We start from the raw sequence: 19,524 nt of genomic DNA, 5'->3' as shown, positions 1-19,524 counted from the left end.
TAGATGAACAGTCCTCGTTGGAATGATTTGTGAAATCTATATTCAGACTCTGGAACAGCTTATGATGAAGTTTTCTTATGTTTTCCCAGCCGGAGGGGATACAGCTTAAGATACAAAACCCAGGGGCGTCAACAGAAGCCATGATTAAACTTTGCAAAGTTTCTTAGATGGGAGTGGAGGAGAAAAAAAAAAATCCCCTTAATGCAAATCTTCAGCCAACCCAAAGGCTCTAAAGCCTGTATACGGAAAATGTAAATCTCTTTTGCTGCTGCTTTGAGTTGAATTTAACGCTTGATGTGAGCGAGGGGCTTGCTGAAGAATTGGTTAGCGTTTAAATTCAGAAAATGTTTCTCTCCAGTCGAGTGGAACCTTTCTGAATCTAGACGCACTCCTTGGGCTTATTGGAATGAGAAATGCTTGAAAGATCCCACTCTTCATTTAACGTCGTTCCCACATCCATTTCAAAATCTCGAGATGGCTTCAATGACACCTCTGAAGTGTCGGCCGCCTTTGAAAAAGCACTTGAACGGAGGCTGGAGAATGGATCTTGGTTTACTGATTGCTGCAGTGCATTATTGATGCCAGTGACATTTATAGTTGTTGATGACCATTTCAGAGCCTCGCATTATTCCACACAGACCGGGTTATCCCCTATATAAATAGCATGTTTTGGCTGCCATCTACAATAACAACACAATCATCTGGCCTCTTGTGTCTTTAGCAGATAGTTGTTTTTCCATTATCATAGAGCGATACCTCAGCGTTTCCTATTATGTGCCAGTGGCCTCCCCCAAGGTTGCACAGTGTTTTCTCATTCAGCAAAGCCGCTTATATGTACCTAACAAACCGTGCAACTGTGTTAGACGAGGTTCATGGGGGAGATCAATTCAGCTACAGCAGCTAAATAAAGTTAGAACGACTCTATTGAACCGCGTGATATAGTGTAACAGTGAACTTCTTCTGGCTCTCGCGCACACGAGCTCCTCATTGACTCTGTCTTTTGTCACCATGAATATTTACGGTGGCTTTTTGAGTCATGAAGTGAAGAGAATATCCCTCTCTGTCTGCAAACACAATGCCATCACAAATGCAATTACCTCTCCTCCTGTTTGGCCTGTCTGCGTGGAAATGAAACACACGGCAAGGAAAAAAGGGGCCATTCAGCACATATACACAAGCCTGAATGGGTCTACAGTCAACAAGCGGCTTCAACCATTCATAATGTACGGCCGCTAATGGAATGGAGTCAGGCTTCTGGCGAGTGGACTGCAATTACTCCTCTAAGGCTACTGCGGCTCAGGCAGCTCATTGTAGTGCCAGCTGAGGAGTTGCCATTTGGGATATGTTTGATTGACAAGAACATGTTTAACAATTAGCCAGGGCAGCTCACAATAGCCGAGCCTGCCCGGTATCATCTGACTGCAGGGGACTGATGAAAGCCAGGGCTCGCATTGAAAGGTTATGCCGTATTTATCATTTACTGTGAGGTGCGGCTTCTGCTGACTTTCTCTGGGTAAAAAGGCTCCGTGGATGCAAAGAACCGGCCTCTTTTGTAAGCAGAAAGCAGACTGAGATGTGCGAGGGCTGGATGATTATGCAGCACATTGCACTGCGTGTGGTGTTGTTTCCGTGAGGAAGAGAATAGAATGAAACCAAGGGAAGGAAATCAAAGATCTCAATAAAGTTTTCTGTTTGTTCAGATGTGAAATAATTTATGGGGTAGGACCTGGAAATGAAAAGAATTGGGGATGAAAGTGCAGACACAAAGGAAATGTTTAAAAAATGCTCCCAGCATCAGGAAACGAAAGGACAGGCACATCCGCAGACACTTCCTCCGTGTAGCTATGTTGCAAGTTTAAGTGAGAAAAAAAAAGAGTGGAATCAGGTGGATGGATTGTTTTTGAATCTGTAACTGATGCTGCTTAACATTTTAAAGCGTCTCCTTTTGCACCATCTACTAGCAACTTACAGCAGGAACTTGATATCTTCACCTTTGTAAGCGATTATAAATGGCTTGTCTGCTCACCACGTGGCTCCTTCTGCAAACAGAGCAAAAATGGTTTGGGACAGAAATGATGAATTCTGCCAGAAGTGTCAATATGAGTTTATCTTGTAATGTGTCTCCCAACCCTTCTGCTTTGCTGAGTCTTTGCTGATATAGCATCTCGGGAGACCTGGACATTGCCTTTCATTTCAAAGTTCCTTTGGGTGTGGGTGTAATTCTGTGGTAACTCTGCCTGCAAATATAATACCACATCAAATCTAGCAGGGGTCACTCCTGCTGCTGCTGAAGTGAAGGAAAACATCTCTGTATGTGATCATTGTTTCTCAATTCTTTTGCAAATTTAACACACATATAAATGAAGCTACGAGAATCAGCTGAGTGTGAGACATTGTCCACTGGGGTTTTACTGATTGTGTTTTTAAATAGACACTATTGCTATAATCAGATGAAGGTTGTCAATGAGTTGAATATACTTTCATTTTCATTTTATGTCTAAATTAAACAAATTCCCCCGGCTTCAAAAGACATCTAGACTATTATAAAGACATTCTCAGGTAAAATAGAGATACATATCATGTTTAGCAAAGTAATCTTTAGAAATATTGAGGAAAAAAGATGGACAATGTGTAAAGAATTGAACCTGGTTTATGACATGTTTAAGAAATCAGTGGAGCATGACATGACTGACCAGCATCTAAGAGTCGGGAAGTTTGAGTGTTACATTGCCTTTGTGTCATAAAGATGCAGGGAATGCTAACTGCATGTGCTTGTTTTTGCTGGAAGAAAAGCAATTTCAGCCTAATTATTGTTTTAAAATATGAAATTGTAGTCAACACAAAGGTTCTGGAGCGTCAGCATCTCAGACCAAAGCATTTTCACCACCCCTTTTCAGTTTCACTAACTACAAAGCCAGCAAAAATACACTGCCTGGCCAAAGAAAAAAATAGAAAATTAAAAAGTAGACCTGAATTCAGAGTCCGAGGACATATCGTGTGGTCATGGAAAGGATGTTAATCTGTTTCAGAAGGGTGAAATTACTGGCCTGTATCATGCAAACAAAACAACGAAGAGATTTCTGGAGAACTATCATCTTCAATCAATCAATCAATCAATCAAACAAACTTTATTTGTATAGCAATTTTCATACAATGAAAATGCATCACAAAGTGCTTTACAACATTAAAAACATTGAATTAAAACAAAACAAGGAACAAATATGGTCGGTCGTGTGGTGTGATGAGTCCAGATTTACTCTGTTCCAAAGTGATGGACGATTCACAGTAAGAAGAGAGGCAGATGAAGTGATGCACTCATCACGGCTAGTGCCTACAAGCCTTTGTGAATTAGAGTTATGATCTGAGGTTGGTCAGGTTCAGCAATGTTATGTTCCCAAAGAATGAGGTCAGCTGACTACCTGAATATACTGAATGATCAAGTTTTACCATCAATTGAGTTTTTCTTCCCTGATGGCATGTTCCACGATGACGATGCCAGGATTCCTGGGGCTCACATTGTGACTGAGTGATTCAAGGACCATGAGACATCATTTTCACACATGGATTGTCGTCCACAGAGTCCAGATCTCAGCCCCATTGAGAATCTTTGGGATGTTCTGGAGAAGACTTTGCGCAGCGGTCTGACTCTCCCATCATCAATATAAGATCTTGGTGAAAAATGAATGCATCTCCGGACAGAAATAACATGACATTGCAGAAGCTTATAAAAACCATGCCACATCCAATGAGTGCTATACTCAAAGCTAAAGGCAGTCCAACAAAATATTAGGGTGCAACTTTTCTTTTTGCTGGGCAGTGTAATTTGGTCACATGCAGTAAATCATTGCAAAACTGCACCAACTGTAGCAAGTTGTTATCTTCACTTCAGCTGTCTCTCCTCTCCATTAGTTTGCAATATGTTTACATCCGCGGTCTGTTGGACCGGAGTAGACTGGGCATGTGGAAACAGACACACAAAAACTGGAGCACATAGACACATGACCAGAGAAGGAGCTGCAGAAGAGAGTCGCACAACTCTCACACTGAACTGAAATTAAACAAATGCACATAAATTAACTACATTTCAGAAATGACCCATTTTGTTTTGTAATTCTTTGGCTTTGACGTCATCTTTACACTGGATCGCACTTTCCCTTTTGTCACTGCAGTGTAGGAAATCACTCTTGGTTGGTTAAGTGCAGATAGAGTCAAGCCACATGTGTTAACATGCACTAACATGTATTAACGGCTGGACTGACTGCCAATATATGCAGAGAAGAGAAATTCAGTTTACAACACACACACAGAAAACGTGACTTCATTCTCTGCTATGAATGCCATTTCTCCACTTCATGTTTACAAAGCAAATAATTGTGTGCTGCTATGCTAATGATATGTTTATGTTCAAAATGATGCATATTGCTCTGTTAAGTCGTGCACATGCTTTTTCCAGTAAGTAAACAAAATTCTGCTGATTATTTTCTGTCATGATAGCAGCATAAATAGGAAGTTAATTGGATTAATGCATGTAAAATCCAAACTACAGACTGGAATCTAATGTAGCTGCATATAGTTTGCATACATTGTTGCCAGCACTATAGCAATGGATTTTTAATAAAGGCCTGAATATATACTGTATATTTACTGTCTGACATGGTGCAAATGTAGCTACAAAAAGCCTCATTACCCACTGATAAAAACTGAAATTACTACATTCAATCTTGCCCTTTTCCTTAAATCCCAATTTAAGGTAATTCAGTCTGGCATAACTTTTTATGACTTGCACATTTTTGCTGGCCAAAACATGATGGTAACCACTTTCCTGCCAGAGAAGACTAATCTGAGTGTAGATGGGTTTACCCGCACAATATGCCCATGAGCTCACTTTGCCATCAGGAAACCATCCAAGCTGCTTTATGAAATCTGTCCCATTTTCATAACCGTCCAATCAATCAGTCCAAGAAACTCAAGTGTGGGGTGGCCTGCTTGTCTTGATGACATTTATTAAACTCACCAGGAACTCCTTTCAGGAGTAATGAAGCAAAAAATAATTCTTTTTTTTTCCTTCTTTGAAGCCCTGTCTCCATAACCACCTGGGCTGGGCCCTGCAGCATGTGGTCATAATCTCTCTGTAGTGAGGAGAACGGAGCTAATTAAAGTCTAGCCGTACCAGCGGCTAGACAGGAGTGGGACGTAATTACACCTCACTTGGTCCCCTCTGCATCCCAAGTGGACTTATTACAGTGTGATGACAGTTTACAGTGTAACAGTGTCCGTAGATATTTATGATTTTGTGTTTGGACTGGATTTTTCATCACTGTTGTGTATTAAACATTTAACAGAAAATGTACCGCTATGCATTATTCACAAATTCATTTTTAGAGTAACACCTCTTGCACAATTGCCACAGTTTGCAATATCATAGTCTTGCTCGGAGTCATAACTCTGTCAAATTTGGATGCACATACCCGCACAGTACCCACACGTGTCCTCATCTCAGATATCCATCATGAAGAAAAGTCCAGAAAATCACTTACACATCAGAGAAAATCAGACTCATATTTAAGCCCACAGTAAACTAATTGGCAAATGCTTTCTCTTCAAATTTCTCTCAAACCCTCCAGTTCTCCCAGTTTTTGCTGAGGAGACCCCACAGCGTCAGACTTAGAAAAACCCTGCTATCCAAAAATGACAGATGGTTTAGTTCTGTCGTACAGACGGCTAAACAATCATGAAAATTTTAATTGTGAAAACGCTGATGGTGAAATCTGCAGTCGTGCTTTGTTTCAGAATGGTTTCATATTGTAATGTAACATTGCTAAAAAGTGAATATTGTGATAGTTAGCATCCTGATAAATGATGCAGCACTGGCTTTGGTTTGAGAAACAGTCACAGCTGCAGGTCCATCCTCCACAAAGGATGTTGCATGAGCTGAAAGGTGTTACTAAAAGTCATTTCAAGAACTTTACATCTGTCTCATTGTATGTTAGAAAGTTGTCACGTAATAACTAGATTTACTGGAGTCTTTTACTGCCTTTAGCAGCATCCAATATGTTTTATAACCTGCTTATTTATAGAATGAATTATTACTTAACATGACTCCCTGTATTAAGACCTGCCACTGCTGACAGACATGTCTGTTTGAGAGTGACAGCAGAGTCCAATCTGGAGTTGTCAGCTTGAATACTTGGCCTGACTGTTTTGTATATCTATGCATGGTGCCTTTAGGCCTCTTAAGTTTGACTGTGCTTCCACTTTGCAGGCTTAGCTTGCATTTGTTGAGAAAAGAGACTGAAATACGCTGAGATTTCAGATTGTGCAGACTTTCTTGACTGCATTTAAAGCACTTCATCACTGACAACACTAATAATAACTACAGAAGCATGTATTTACACTTGCCGATTTTGTAATTCATACGGTGAGGCAGTGGATGAAGTGGACTGCACTGAGCTTGGGATCTTACCAGTCCTGTGGGACTCAATGCAAATCTCCCAGCAGCGCCTTAGCTTTGCTGCAGGCCAGAGTGGGCGGTCAAATATTATACTGTGGACTCCAACCTTCTGGCACAAAACTAGAAGGACGGAGTTCAACAAATGAAGTTGAGAAGATTAAAGTGGGCTTTTAAAATACAAAGGTAAGGCGAGAAAAATCTGAAATTTGCACAAATGGAAAACAATTAAGCTTTGTTATCTGATACAAGAACTGAAATAAGCTAGCGTGAGTACAATTCTAGCACCTCTACATTGAAGCAACAAACCTGCTCTACTCAGCCCAGTTAAAGTAAGCTCTCCTGTAAAGCCAGAGCTCTTGTTTTTGCATATATCAGACAAGATACTTTTCAAAAATACACAAAATGTGCAATTACTGCACCAGAAAAGCTGTAATCAAACTGTTCAGCGGAGTTATGTGATGATTGGCATACATGAATCTGTCTGTCCATGCACAACATCACTCAAAAACAGACAAACGGATTTGGATGAAATTTTCAGGGATGGTCAAAAATGACGCAAAGACCAGCCCATTAGAGATGCGGCTTATAGTCTGGATCCACAGATTTGTTAAGGATTTCTGTACCGTAGCCAGATAGCAGCACGACATCACTGTTACTGTGGCTACAAATGAACACTATGTCAACTGCCTGCTGGTGATCACATGATTGCGATCCAACTACAAATCGACTGCTGCGGACTTTTCAGAAATGATGCAACAAACAATTAATTAAATTGTGGGGGTGTTTCTGAGTCCCACCAATTCCTGCCGCCCGTTACATATTTAGGTCACTCAATTCGGTATCTGTACATAACATATACATACATAACACACACCTGTACTCAGCGCAAGGTCATTTTGTTTGTGGATACATCTATATTAAATGGCCACATTTTATGTTGCTGTGATTTCTGATCATCAATAACTAATAAAAAAATGCTGCATTTCTACAAATAGATTCTGCATATGGGGCAATGAACAGCCTTGGCTAAGCTCTCTGAGTGCTTTTCTTGCTTCAATATATCATTACCAACAGATATGAGTGTCTTTATTAATAGAATCTTACACAGTAAAACAGTGTTCTTTCCTTGCACAAAATCAGTCAGTTGTGCAGGTGTGGATGGTCAGAATGTGTACGGGTGTGGACCAGAGTGGTCACACACAATGCATGAATGGGTGAGAGTGTGATTAAGGAAACAGTCCAAGGCAGGACTTTAAATGGGTATATTATACAGCCACTGCTGCAGGCTCATAGTACCTCACTTTGCAACATCAGTTGTTGCTGAAGTTTAAGTTGGTTTAATCAGCGTGTTAAACTTTCTGACTTCCTTCCAGTGAGCCATTGTGGCTGTTACTGCTTACACACTTCTGATTTGTTCCAGATACATTCAAATCACTTTGTGCGAATCACACTAATCACTTTGTGAAACAATATGTTCCTTTGTAGTGAAGAACATTTATTATATTTAAGCCTATTGTTTAAACTGAACATTTACCTAAAAGCTTGATTTTCCACCAACTGTGATGCATCAATTACCAGGGAAAGGAAAAAAAAACAGCAGCTCATCTAACAGTATGCATCTTATGCCACCCACTACTTTCACATCACAGTCAATCTATTTTTCCAGATGGTGACTTTGCTCAATGAAAACAAAAAGAGATGAGCCACTGAGCATTATTTCAGGTGCTACAATAACAGGTGCTGCTTCAGAGCAGTTGGTGGGTGCTGTCAGATGTTGCTTTTAGTTCTTTCTAACATCTGCCCACTGATACAAATAGGAAACGTGGACACTTTAATACAGCTGATTAACCTCACAAGCCATCTGGAATTGTAGATACAAATGGATTCAAAGGGAGCTGAAACTCTCCAGATGTGTTAATTTGTCAAAGGTAGGATTACTGTATGGAAGTATTATCATCACACAAACCCCTATGTTCCTGTTACTGCTCAGTAGGGTTCACTGATAAGAAAATATCTCAATATTCGGTTACATGAAGATGTAATATTTCGCTTTTGACACTGAAATATGTGGACAATATTATACCAGAACTAAACATAACATTCTGAGATTGGAAACATGACTGTTTTGAAGAAAATACGATGTGTCTTCAGTTCTGATGAAAGTACAGTGGGTAAAAATGTAGTCTGTAATCTTGGAAAACAGTAGCTTTCATTCAATGTCATGTTTTGTGTTTGGATCCAATTTGCTGGTTATAACAGTGACTGGCAGACTCATAATAGATGGTATGGTAATACAAAGTCACACACATCCCAGAATGAAAAGTTGTGCTTCTTTTCAAAAACAAGATCTATACTAGAACAACAAAAAAAATGTTCAATTTGTTTTATTTTGCTGGTGATGAGTACAAGGCTGTTAGATTCCTCAGGTTGCTCTGCTGGATGTCTGTATTGATGATGTTGTTTGCTGCCAACCTTCTGAATGAATCTAGTTGTGTGAGGGTAGCAAAGATCTTCACGCCTATCCTGTACCAGGATTAATACAGTTTATACAAATGTTATCTGTGTTACAAGACTGACAAACACAAAGCAGGTTACCTTCTGAAAATTTAGGGGAACAGCAGCACTCTCTCTGGCCATTTCTCACACATCACACCAAGAATTGTCTTATGAAGAGAGTTTTTCTGTGTTTTAGAAGGTTGTCTGGTGTATTCATCACACTGAGACATTCAGATCACACGGATTTTACCTTGAAAATGTCTGTCGTACCACAGTCGACTGAATCTCAGCGGTGCTTGACTTGGACTCCTCCTCCCGGGCGGCAGTCCTCCACAGCGAAAGCAGTCACCTTGAAAAGGACAGAAATGTCGTTATGAGCTGCAGCCATCTGTGGACACCAGCCATTCTGGCAGCTTCAAAATCAACAGCGTGCCCATGTCCATCAAACAGCAAATGACAGCGGGCGCTCGCCATATGTGAGCCCTTTCCAACAAACTGAGTCATTCCAAAGATTAGAACAAATCTTCAGCCTCCGAGGAACTCTCATGTTACACTTTAGCAAATGTAAGTAGATAAATGTGGAGAATTACTGGATAAATGCCACAATCGTGGAAGCGATATTGGCCGGAGCACCATTTCACAGCAAATCTGATAGTTCCATATGGTGGCGCTTCTTCCATTTCATAAAAAGTAGCACAATGTAAGCTTTGCTGTGAAAATGAAAGTTCCAGTTTGATGTTTTAGAGACTTATCAGTCTTGGTCTTGACTTGGTTGAAAACTTGTGGTTAGTCACACTTGCTTTGGACGTGGTTTGGGTAGCTCTGTTTGCTTAACCAACCCTTGGGAAAGGACAAACTCATTCTCTCACCACACTGTTAAGCTGCAACATGTGAAGGACCATCTGCTCTCCATCAATACAGCCTATGTAAAGGTAACAGTAGCGTTGGATATTGATTGAGCATTCGTCTTTTTCAACGGCTGCATTATTTAGTGGCTGAATCAATCCGTTAGGGCTTAATGGACTCAGGTTTACTTACTCCATGCTTCATTACTGTATTTCCCAGCCTGAATCCGTCTTTCAGGAGAAAGGACAAGTGAGAATAGATGCAGCTGTAAAAGATGTGAGACTCAGATCAGGTATTGTTTCGTAGGAATTACTGCAGCTCTTGAAAGAATTACTGCCAGCATATGACAAATTGGAGCAGCTCTGCATATACTTTGTGATGATGTTAAATTTATGTTTGGGTTTGCATTGAATCAGTTGACACTATAAAACATGTGCATGATTTGCATTTATGCATCCATGTGATCCATGCATAGATAATTCAAGACTCCTGTTGTCTCGTTGCCTCCTCAAATCCTGCTGATCCAGAGTATATACATAATTTACACCACAACAGACTGTGCATTTGGGAAGCCTGCTTTATGTTTACCATTTAACATTGACATGTAGCATATTGTGCCTGAAATGGCTTTGGAAAGATGACATGACTTCCTGAGCATGAGCACACTTCAGAGAGTTGCCACTTTGGCGTTCAGGGCCAGAGGGATAAGTAATTAGACAGACCCTGTCAGCTTACTTATTATCCATGTGAATCATAAACTTCATTAAAAATCTCTTTCAAGAGTGACTGCAGATACTCCCACCTTAATCTGAACACATTTTGAGAAGGTAATTAAGATCGTTGTACCTGAATTGTCCTTTTCACGTCCATCCTTCTGTTGAAAGCAATTGAATTATATTGAGAGGCATCAACACGTTCTCTCTGTGGACAGCATCATCACTAGGAAATACAGCAACACTCCTCAAGCTGATTGGCTTATCCCACTCATTATCTGAGCATTAGTTAATCTATTCACGTAATTGCCTCTGTTGGATGTCTTAGGCTCTGGCTGGAAACTTGAAATGATCTGACAAGGCCAAAGTATTTGAAGAATACTAGCACACACTGATTCGGCTGTACCAGCAAATCGGTAGGCATATCAAAGACGAAAGGCAGCGACTGGGTGGAATTAGTTTTTGACAGGCACGGTTAAAAGGATCTCTCTGCATCTATCAATCTTTCCATCAACATCCTTCATTTTATGGATGTATGAGCAGGAGAGGCAGGAAAAGAAGGTGTGAAATGAAGTGAGGGTCCATGGGGAGTGGCTCTTAGCCAAGCTCTTGATGGAGGAAGGAGCCCTCAGTTCTCAGTGCTTTGAAGCATCACTCATCTTCACACCAGACTTTGAAAGGAGTGGATGAGGTGAACATGGCAGTATTTCTGTCCAATGTGACATATCTACCACATTTCTTGTGTTTTTGGTTGCAAGTCATCAACAGTTCATCAACAGCCAAAAGTGGATGGAAGCCTCGAGCGCTCAGTGTGATCTGGCATGGGCAGCAAAACTGTGAAAGAGCTGGCTGACATTTAGGGAAATATTATAGGTTTAATATATATAGGTTTATTTGTGTTAGATGAGAAGATTGATTACAGTTTTAAGTTTATATGTTAAATATGTAAGTAAAGAGAGCAGGTGCATTAGCTTTGTTTTGCACTTACACTATAATCTACAACTAAAGTTTATGGATGACGTATGTGCTGGACTCTTTCTTTGGCAGGGTGCACTGACCTCTTGGACATCCAAAATCTAATGTGCTCCTTAGTGAGCAACTGAAATGCTGGTAAATAGATTGTGTGATCTTTAGATGGAACCAAATCAGTTGTTTCCACTGTTTTCCAGCCTTTGTGCTAAGCTAACAGCTAAGCTAACAGCTGTAGGTGAGAGTTTCACACCAGAGACAGGAATCAATCTTCTTGTGTAGCTCTATGCCAGAAAGCAAATAAGGACATTTCCAGAAATGTCAAACTATATTTTAACAGTGTAAACTAATGTAGGCGAAGGCCTTTTCAAATCATAACACTTCAGTTAACTTTAAAGCACATTAAATAAAAGTTCTAGATGAGACTCCATTGCCAGGAAACACAAAGTGACTCAGAGACTCAGGTTATATTTAGCTTAGAGCTCAGATTTCAGCCTCTCAAAAGTTGTTTTCTATCCTGTGTTGCAAGAGAAAAACTCTTATTAATACTCATATTTATGCTGAATAGTTGTTAACCTCTTAACTAGCTTTCCTAATTATCTTTTGTGACAGATGTGAATTTATTATTTATGCTAATTGACTTCACTTGTACCAACTGTGGCAGAGACCTGTCAATGTTGCATTTCCTGCTTTGCTGTTGGAGTTTGATCAGTCATAAATTAGTTAATTAAACTTTTCAAATGCTAATGTGAAACTGAAACATCTTGCATTATCTCATGTGAGATCCTCATGAATTATAATTTGTGAGATTAAAAAAATGCCACCGAAGTTTCTGTTCGAAATGGATTGTTGTCATGACAGTAAAAGTATGTACTGCAGTGTGTTCTATGATGACTGACAGATTTCGGTTACTAAATGAACACAGGGTGTTATACTTACAGTGCTGCCACTGTGTTTCCTGTTGATATTCTTCTCACTCACACGACAGCTTTGAAAAATGACTTGCTACCATGTGATATTAACAGCTTTCAGATCTCGAAATTCATATTAGTGTGAATAAACATCGCATAGATAGTGACACCACAGCTAATTCTAAATAAGGAAAAGGTTATCTCCATGTCTGTTTCAATAAATGCTGCCTTCTCTGTGTTTCATAACTGTTTTGCCAGCATAGAGTGGTTGTGCACATCACAGACAGCGTCCACTGTACCCCAGAAAATCCCTTGATATTTGTCATTATGTCTTAATGTCCTTCTTCCCTTAACCATGATGAGAGAAGTTGTAAACCCACAGTCTGGTTAGCTTGCACCCTCAATCTGCATTTCCTGGCATTTCGCAGAACGGGTGAGACTTTTTTGTGATATTATCCTGCAAAAAGACGTCCCTTGGGTAAAGAGATTGCAGAGTGGAGAGCTTTTCAATTAAAAACAGGAACGTGTAAAATTCCCCAGATGCAACTGAACGCACACAACTTATTATCTCAAGTGGCTACGGCAAGTCTGTGGATGGCTTCCTTCCAAGTTAATTGTGAAAATTTCCATGTGAACTTGAAAGAAGCCCTATGACACAGGTCTGCGTAGGAACTCGACTGACTTAACGCAGCATGCATAAATGCTTTCCAGTTGGAGTCCACTGGCACTGGAGACTTGTGAACACTGTGGGAATTAAGAGCCTGTTAATCTTTTTTCTTTTTTTTTTTTTAACCACACCATTAGCTAGACACACTTATCTTTCGGAAGGTGCTGGAGCCTATCCCAGAGGATTCTAGGTGAAACGCAGAGATATACCCTGGACAGGTCGCCACTCAATCACAGAGTTAACACAAACAGGCAGATGATTGGCATTCTACAGCCAAATTAGAGTCACAAGTGGACTTATTTAGCCCCTGTGCTTTGCTTTTATACTGAACTTAAATAGGAAATACTTGATATATGGGTCACTCAAAATTAGAGGACATTTGGGCTTCAAAATATTAGAAAAACACACTTTTTTAAAAACTATTTTTTGCTCCATATTCATCAATAATAGGTAATTAACAATCAAAGACTTGATTGGTTCAGCTTACACATCAATGGTAAAATTTTTATTCCATGTTTTATTTGTTGTTTTGTAACCCTACTCTAATCACAGTAGCAGGGTTGCTACTGTTTGCTTTTTCTCAGGATTAGAAGCTAGATATTCAGCGAGCTGTTACAGCTGACCAAGAGGACAAACTTTAAAAAAGTAAAGAAAAAAGTAAAAAGAATTTGTCTATTCCTGATAATATGAGGTAGAGTGAGACATTCAGTCAAGGCTGACAATGGTATGAAAATATGAAAAATAAAAGAGAGGACATAGCTTTGCTCTGCTCATTCTTTTAGAAAACTGTTTCATGATGTTAATTCTGGCGTTTCACGTAATTCACTGTTTTCTTCTTCTTCTATCAGTTAAAAAGGTTAAGCTAACCGGATCGTTGTGGGACACATGTTCCATGCATGATAATTATTATTTAAATATGATGTTGATTCAAAAATGTTCTTTCAATTACAAGAGACATCAATGAAAAATAATAGCAAAAAAAATAGATTTAAATATAATTTCAACTGTTTTACTTGAGATTCAATTTGGTCATCAGGGGGGTGGTAGAAAAGAAAAATGTCATTTTAGGAGGAGCTGCAGACTTACTTGGTGTTTCAAAAAAAACTTCAAACATTCTTTTCTCCTAGTTTTTTTAGATTTGGTCTCAGGACAAGTACATTTACACAACAACTGTATGTTTTAGTATTTTGTTCATGGATTATTTGAAAATTGATGGTGGGATGTAAAATGTTCTCCAGTTCTGGAATGACCCATATGTTGGTCATTTCAACACTAAATACACCAATCAGCCACAACATTAAAACCACTGACAGGTGCAGTGAATGACACTGATGATGTCGTGACACTGCTGTGTTCTGCTGAAAAACATTTGGTTCTAACATTCACATGGATGTTACTTTTATACATACCACTGATTTAAACAATGTTAGACCAACCACATGCCCCTGCATGTCAGTGGGACCCTCTAATACCAGCAGCCTCCCTCAGTTGGACAATGCACATTGTCAAACCACAAAAGCTGCTCAAGAACATGACAGTGAGCTCAAGGCGTTGATCAAACCTCCTGACTCCCCAGTCACGGGGCTCACTGGATTGGCTGCTAGCATCCTGGTGCCAGACACCAAAGAGCATCCTGGAGGTCCTACAGGTTTTTTGGCAACACGAGGGAGACTTCTACAACTTTGGTAGCCATTGGTATTAATGTTGTGGCTCATAAGCGTGAGCCACTGTTTCATGTCTGCTCAGGACCAAGCAGCTGATAGAGCTACTGCATGGCTCTTAAACATATGTGGATAAGAAGAGCAGAGCACCGAGCCGCCAACCCCTTCTATTAGTGGACAGCCCACTCGAACATCTGAGCCACAGCTACCCGAAAAACACACAGTCACGGTGTAAGATTTCAATTTAACCAGTGAAAAATGAAAAAATAAACACTACAGTTGTAGTTTTCTTTCAACACTAGAGCAAATATACATGTAGATTTATTTATTTTTTTAAATTGTTTTGTGCAGTGATTCTTAATCCTAAAGTGACACGGCCCTTCTGGTTTTCTTGCCGATGGACTGACACCTGGGATTTTAGATGAATGCTGTTGAGCAGCTGATAGGACAGCTAACTCAGCTTGGATGTGTATTCAAGTGGAGCTGCTGGAATAACGCCAGTGCACAATCCATTGTGAATGCAGCAGCCACACTGCAGGATGACAATCTGTTCAGGTTTTCCAATGTTATTTGGCTGCAAAATTAGCCTATTATTGAAAATCACAAAGTACAAAGTAATAGATTTTCAGGTTTTATGTAGTTATACCGACGTTATTATATAAAGTCTTTCTAACAGAAACAGAGACTGCATAAAGTTCCATTAAGTTTCAGTAATCATAAGTCGCCACACTAGCTGAGAGGAATACTAAATATATGTCGCTGTCTGAAAGTAAAGGGATGAGTTATATAGAGTTAATTCCCAATGCTGCGCCAACAGTGCAGTAATGACACAGTAGTAATTATCTTCGACTCCATATGGAGAGGAACAAATGACAGTAGAAATTAATGCATTTTCATGATGTTCTGTGAGGAAACTTCAAGGCAAGCAGGTAGATTAGTCATTTAATGCCAGCGAGTGAACCACAGAGGCCACGATATTTCACTTAGCCTCGGAGTCTCGTTCTTTTCTGAATTTATGAATAGCTGTCAAAGTTCATTTCGATAGTGCCTCCAGCAACATGGCTCAAAAATGTCAATAATCTGATATGTGTGATCGTCCATAAGAAGAGGCCATTAGTTAAAGCACTGCTTTTAAGAGCAGCATGTCGAATGTCGTGGATGTGACTGTGTACATGTTGAGTGTACAGGACCTCCTGCTAAAAGTGATGCAAGTGTGAAAAGACATTTGATCCAGCAGCCAGAACAGGGTCGGTTGAGAGCTAAAGTCTTTTCCTCTGTGGTTCCCGGTGGTGGAACGAGTCACCAAACTCTGTTCAATCTGCAGAGTCCCTGTCAGTCTTTAAGAAAAGAGTAAAAACGCAGCTCTTCACTGAACATCTTTGCACTTGACAGACTGCGAAACAAAACGAAACAAAGCAAAACAAACAAACAAAAAAACGGATTACGTCTGCACTGCCTGTCGACGCCATAGTCCTATTGTCACACTTCAACTTGTTTCATGGCATTTATCCAGGCTGTTTTCTTCTGACGAGATTCTTGCTTGGGTTGTATCTACTCTCAGATGTACGTCGCTTTGGAAAAAAAGAGTCTGCTAAATGAAACTGTAGAATTGTAGAACAGGTGTGTAATGGCAAGACAACAATAGCTAACATTTTTGAACTTGCAATATATTTCTAAACAAAAATATGTGCAAATATAGAGCATTAAAAGTAATGTCAGTAATATCAAGAGGTTAATATCAAAACAGATGAAAAGTGTTGCAATGGAAGAAGAAACGGAAACGTCAGGACGCAGTTTTGTAGGTTTGTGTTGCTGAAAGCGGTGTAACGCTGTGTCATCTTCTTTTGAAAAGCATCAATACACCCAGTGGATCAATTGGTAGCTCCAGAGGTAATCTTTTTCCCAATTATGTTCAAAATCACATGATATTCCCACATTTCTTCACACACAGTGTGAGTCTGTTTGAGGCTGAACTGTTTCAGTCAAGCACAGAGAATAGCTGAGGAAAGAGGGGATGAACTCTTGTTGACCTCAGGCTATAGCTACACTCATCCGGGCAAACCTTAGGCTTCTGTTCGTAAGTGCAGAATAATTTCGCTCCCCGTCTGTCAAATGTGTCAGCTGTCCAGCTAGATGAGGCAGAATATGAAGTCGGCGTGACCTCAGCAAACCCTTTCATCATCTCAGTCTGGGTTTTGGCTGCTCAATGGCTCCCTCACCTCTGGTTTGCTGCCCGTTTGGACCATTGATGGGGTAATGGGTAATGTAAAGGTTGCACTGGTGGGACGGAAAATCAGGGGGGTATTTTCAAGAGATTTAGAGGCAAAACTATGTTCCAACAGATGTGTGTGTGTTTGATCAGTGTCCAACTGTGTCTGAAATCCCACCACCATCACCATTCACATTCATTTCACACTGCGATTGTGCCAACACGGTCTCACGGGGATTCGTGAAACTGTTACGTAAATTTTTTGTTTCTTTTTCGTGCGCACCAACACGATTTCGTCATGTTTTTCGTGCCGCTCACCACGAAATGTTTATCGTGTTGCTCACAACGAAACCCGCTGTGGTAATCACAGCTGAAAGTGGTTTATACCAGCGGATTCATGACGATCTAAGCTGTCCATCGGCGTATACTGCTTGTGTGATCGCGTTTGCGGCCGCCGGCCGCCGGACATTCTTTAAATTCCTATGCAAATTGGTAAGTGTACCACCGGGTTATGGTTAGGTTATGGTTAGGTTATGGTTATGGTTATGGTTAGGGTTATGGTTAGGGACGATGTCATGCAAAATATAGCGTTGGATTCGCCATGGTTTTACATTAAAAATATAATACACACATTCGTTTGAAATACGTTCTGGGTGGCACGAAAAGTCCGCCGTTTAAAATACATTGGTGCGCATTTCGTGGTGAGCGGCACGAAAAACATGACGAAATCGTGTTGGTGCGCACGAAACCGAAACAAAAATTTACGTAACAGTTTCACGAATCCTCGTGAGATCGGGCTGATTGTGCAGATATGGGGAGTTGAGTAATAAAGCAGAGTTTGACCCTCTCTCTCCACCTTCATTCATTCTTTATACAGTGGCATATTCTTCTCTCTCTGCAAGCAACCATGACAATCTTCCAAGAGAGATTGTCTAAAGTGTGCGTAGTTATCTTCATGTTTAAACCTCTGTCAACACAAACATCTTGTTGCTCTCCATGAGCACAAATATGAGTCCAGTCTCACTTCCAGCTGTTCTCATAGGACTGATTTCAAAGGGCCCCATAGTGTTGCATTTTAATGAACAGTGTACCTCGCTGAATAACATTTTAACCAGCAAGTCAGTCCAAAAAATTTATGAAAATCCATTAACTTTGGAAATAACACCATGTGTTTAAATCTAAATGTTCTGGTGTTGTCCACCCAATTCAGACGTTGTCAGCCCATTAAATGAATATTTCATTGCATATCAGTGCCATACATATGGACCAGTGGAACCTCCTCCTCCATCTAGTAGACTCTGGTAGGTTATCATCAATTTTGATCTTTAAAAAAAAATTAACTATCCCCTGAGAAAGTATATGTAAAAAATCAAACGTAGCTTTTCAAAGATATATTTTAACTCAAAACATGATCCTTCCTAAACCGAACCAATAGTTTTGGTGCCTAAACTTAACCAAATATGCTAATAAACACTGAGAGAAAACAAAAGTCAGAACAACATTACCATAAAAATGGTCATAGAGAGGACACATAGTCAGTTCTTCTGGGTGGCATCCACCAGCCCTTCCACTGTCCATATATGAACTTTGCTTCTCTTGTCTGTGCAAAATCATGGCTCCACCACCATTATATGAGGTGACAACCAATAAATAGAGTGATAGCATTCTTCTGATGGAGGAGGTCCCTACTGACCAATATGTATGGAAATGAAATGTGATGAATTTAATGAGCTCATGGCATCTGAAATAGGTGTGTTGTCACTGTCACTTTTTTCTTAGTAATTAAACATTTGCCTTGTAAAATACAGTCAACATTGTGAAAGGATGTACTTTAATTCAAACCATTATCTTCAATGCAAATTAAGAGTTTGGTACTTAAAGTCAACCAATCCATGAGTGAAAACGAGACAAGAATAGTACACAATCCTCAGGGTTTTTTTTTTTTTTTTTTTACCTCCAAGCTCCTCATGAGGCTCTTTTACACTAGAAAAAAATTCTTATATGTCTGTCAGTGCAGGGCTGCACAGTGAAGTAGTGGTTAGCACTTTTGCCTTGCAGCAAGAAGATCGCTGGTTCAAATCCCAGGGTGGGCCTGGGATCTTTCTGCATGGAGTTTGCATGTTCTCCCTGTGCATGCGTGGGTTTTCTCCGGGCACTCCAGCTTCCTCCCACAGTCCAAAAATATGCCGAGAATTGGCTATTCTAAATTGCCCGTAGGTGTGAATGTGAGTGTGATTGTTTGTCTGTATATGTGGCCCTGCGACAGATTGGTGACCTGTCCAGGGTGTCCCCTGCCTTCACCCGAGTCAGCTGGGATAGACTCCAGCACCTCCCACGACCCTAGTGAGGATAAAGCGGTGTATAGAGAATGGATGGATGGATGGATGGATGTCTTTCAGCACTGAAAACTGAGGTAACTGACACCAGAACCAAAGGACATCTTGTGCATATCTCTCATATACCAGCAATTTTGATGAAATGGTAGTATTTGACACCTTTGGGGTGAGAACATTTTGAACATATGCATGTGTCTCGGTATTTCTGTGATGCATCATCATAAATGAGAGAAGCTTGAGTCACAGGGGAAACAGACTTCCATTC

General features: G+C 40.2%; 1 protein-coding gene and 1 long non-coding RNA gene across 2 annotated transcripts in view; both read left to right on the top strand.

Moving 5' to 3' along the window:
* LOC127534634 (uncharacterized) overlaps positions 1-19,524 on the top strand; it is a 297,338-nt gene that overhangs the window by 167,140 nt on the left and 110,674 nt on the right. The window lies entirely within an intron of this gene.
* The window catches only part of galnt9 (polypeptide N-acetylgalactosaminyltransferase 9), a 145,545-nt gene that overhangs the window by 102,532 nt on the left and 23,489 nt on the right, over positions 1-19,524 (top strand). The gene's annotated exons all lie outside the window — the stretch shown is intronic.

This window comes from Acanthochromis polyacanthus, chromosome 7 (assembly GCF_021347895.1).
Source record: "Acanthochromis polyacanthus isolate Apoly-LR-REF ecotype Palm Island chromosome 7, KAUST_Apoly_ChrSc, whole genome shotgun sequence".
Taxonomy (NCBI): domain Eukaryota; kingdom Metazoa; phylum Chordata; class Actinopteri; family Pomacentridae; genus Acanthochromis; species Acanthochromis polyacanthus.
Note: the sequence above shows the minus strand (reverse complement) of the source record. Positions and strands in the feature narration are given on the sequence as shown.